This window comes from Pinus tabuliformis, chromosome 2_1 (genome assembly GCF_031772625.1).
Source record: "Pinus tabuliformis cultivar Carrire ecotype Pingquan chromosome 2_1, CPIR1, whole genome shotgun sequence".
Classification (NCBI taxonomy): Eukaryota; Viridiplantae; Streptophyta; class Pinopsida; order Pinales; family Pinaceae; genus Pinus; species Pinus tabuliformis.
Window position 1 is genome coordinate 263862825 of NC_142299.1, and position 3865 is coordinate 263866689.

Sequence of the window (3865 nt, forward strand, 5' to 3'; positions counted from 1 at the left end):
AGTGCCCTCTGCTTCCAAACAAGATCCAGCGCCCTTACCAACGCAGGTTATATTGACCTCCACGCAGCCTTGATCAGCCTCCACTATCGATCAGGCCTCCTCCTCAACACAGGTCCAGCTGGAAGCTTCAGCAGTTAGGCTACCTTCAATCGCATGTAGCTTCAGCTAGCCCACATAGCACATAGCTTCCAAGCCAACTACGTAGCCAGCAAACCGATCGTCGCAGCTTTTACCTCAGATTTGCGACTAGTCACTGATGTACACCAGAATCCTACAATTATGCAGGAAATAAAAATGAGCGTAGTCTCCAAGAGTATCGGCATGATTACTCTTCAGTCTCCATGCGATGATGTCGCGTTCCTCAACTCAGTGTACAGGCCTCTCCTTCCTGCAGCTCTGATACCATGTCAACAGTTGCACATGGAAGACATGAATTGGAAAACAACACAAGAGGAGCTCATAGGTGTGGATCACCAGGAGCTGCTACAAGAAAATACGTTGTTTGGGATTCACATTAAACTCCAATAATAAATAGATACACTTAGTTAGGGATAGTAAATAAAATCCCTAAATGATAGGAACTAAATGCCCAAGAAAAGCACAATCATAACTACGTAACAATAATCACCTAATCTCCATTAATTCTAACACGAGCTTCTTCATCATGGTGCACAGTGATGACAAGATCACCTGGTATTCTGTGCACATTCATGGGATGTTGTGGCACGATAGTGTGGGAGGTACAACAGCAGTGGATATGTAGGCAATATTAGAGGGTGCATATTTTCAATAGCCTTAGGTTTATTCCAAATTTAACTGTTGTCATAAAGTTAGGACAATACATGCTTTTCTTTCTTTATAATAGCTTCTATTTTTATCGTTAAGTATATTTCTGTTTTATTTCATTTACAATGCTTTGCATGTTAAAGGTTCCAAGAATAGATGGGGCGTAGATCCTTGGAAGAGAGATATGCATGCATACTTGCACTTGCTTCTAATGGGCACACCTTCCTAGAAATGGTTCTCTGATGCATATTAGGGTGTACTCCTCTAGGAAAAATTTCGACCACAACATCTCATCTATAAAGAAGATCATCTGGATGGATTATAGCTAATTCGTTGACAGTCTGCTAGGATTTGTGCCATCGCTATGTATTATTTTTCTTCAGCTATTGAATGCAGATGCAATATTGAGTGTTCAGATCTATGTGTACTTGTTGTTCATATGGCCCCATTTTTGAGGGGGTTTCCCAGACACTCCTTTGGGGAAACATGTCTTGACACTAGGGAAACATTTTTTAAAGTGCAATGTTTCCCAAGGTGCAATGCACCTCTAGAGTCTGGGAAACATGGGGGCATCCACCCTGAGGGATGTGTCCCTGTGCAACATTGAACTTAACCTCTCAAATGCAATTTCTTGTTATCCTTCTAATTTGGCCTTTGTGCACATCCCACTCTGCTTTGAGGTAGTGCTTGTGGCTTAATTATTTTATTGTTTTCTGGCTATTTCAGGGTGTCTTTTTATTATTTCTTGTCATTTGTTGCTGCTTTGAAAATTGTCATGTGACGTGAATTTGATATATTCTCTTTACAAGAACATAATGGAGTTCCTTTGTTTGCATATTTTTATCCCTATTTCTATTATAAAATCTTATACATGGAAGGCATCAATGCCTCTCGTACTAATATATGTGGACGTGTGCATTGATTTCCTATTTCAGACTTTTCAAATTTCTTGCTAAGCTATGGATCATATTTGCTAAATATTGTGATTCAAATTCCATGCAGATTCCTGTTAGGTTTCAATATAGGTGTCCAGGGAGTGAGCATGAGTCTCAATGAGTTGCCAGAGGATGAGGGCGGAACATGAATAGTCGGCTTTCTTCAGCTAATCTAGCCAGCAGTGAGATGCTTGATATACAAAATTCCATTAATGAATCCATGCTGACTCCAACTGTTGAGAATTATAATTCTAGACAGAGCTCTGTCATGGTAGCAAGTTCTTCCACAAGTACTATATCAACTGATCCTCCCAGGCATCTCACTGCAATGAGTAGGAGAGAACTTAACTCCCCTCTTGAAGAATCTTCCTTTCCTCCCCTTCCTTTTGCATCAGAAAATTATTCGCATAAATCTAGGAACAAAGGAAAGGAATATTTTTCCTGTCCAATTAGAAGGTTGATTTCCTTCTCTCAATGAGGAAGGTGGCTTCAATGTTGTGCACCGATTTTGGAATACAACAACATTGTCAATTCGATTCTCCCTATTTCTTTTATCCTCAGGTTATATCCTTCATTCCAAAAATGTGATACAGGGCTAGCTTCATTTCTAAGGGCTCTTCATGGGCTTCTAGGGAAAAATCATGGATGCCAATGCCTCCTTGTCTAAGAAATTTTTCTCTCTCTATTGTTATGATCCAGATTAGCAAGGAGACTTGTTGGGGTTCTCCTTTATGTCTCTACATGGACCTATAACATTTCCCTTACCAGAGGATCAAATTGAACATTGTGTGAGTTCTTTGATTATGCTCTAAAACTCTAAAAGGAAAACTACCAAAGAAGTATCAGCTGACCACAAGCGTTAGGAAGTGAAAAAAAAAATTGGCCCGTCAAATATGTCACCTTGGTTGAAGACAATATTGATTGATTTCCTTTCCCTTGAATGTTTTTATGCTTCTTAAGGTTTTTTATGCTTCAATCCAAAAAGAGAATTGTCACTTGTATGCTTCAGCCAGTGTCACTCTTCTATAAACTAAGAATAAACGCTGAAATAACATTGATCAAATTCTTCCAAAACTTTTACAATGCATTACAATGCCTAATGTCAAACCATGGAAATGTATGTAATCATGTTAGCTATCAAGAATCTTCTCCCCGGTTAACCATAAAGGCCGCAGAAAACCATAGATGGTATTGTTTGAACGTCCCCATACTAATAATTGAGTTGTTGTCAAATTTTTATTTAAGTCCAAGAATATCTATGAAGTGAATAGTCCTCAATTTTTTGCTAAGTGATCTTCAGGTTTGACTCTTCTATAGAAAATAACATAAGCATTAAATGTCTTTATCCTATCTTCACTAACAGGAGAAATGTGGTTGTAATAAGAGTTATACCAGTAGTTCTCCTCGATTAAATTTACGTTTGCTATGTAATGGTCACCTAATGTACTTCCATAATGGTTACTCACTGGATATAGCTCATGGATATCGGACTAGCAAGGCCCGTTCTTCCCATCAACAATTTTTTTAGGTCGAGATCAACTCTATTTTTTTCATAAACTGACAATATAAAAACATTTTAATGTGAACAAGTAGTAGGTGCTTAGCATAAACCTAATTTTCTAATTAATCCAGAAAGTTTACTTACAAAACTCCATTTTAACCCATAAAAGTCTCATTAAATCTTAGTTCCATAAATATAATTTAGAAGAGAGAATTATGCCAAAGAATATATAGCATAGCCAAGCTGACTTTTAATACAACCCAATATCCCATAAAATAGCTTCCCTCCAATGGAAAGGTCTAGAGAAGATATTGCCAAACTATTGGGCATTAGTGAAGATTGTAAGTGTCTGCCAAACTTACAGTCCTAGAATGTGTGGTTAAGTCCTCTTTCTCATCACACCATACATGAAGCATTAATGGGTCTGGTTCTAGCAAGTCTATGCTTGCTAGCTACTCCTTGAACTGGGAAATGCCATTCAAATTCTCTAAAGCATGGATGCTCAAGGTGATAGCATTATTTTTCCTTGACAGTTTGATTCTCAACGTCCATAACCATCTAGAAATCTTCTTCTCAGTGGTACCGCTCTTGAGGCTCAACTATTGCAAGGGTTCTCTTAAGTGTCTGTTATGTTTATTATTTC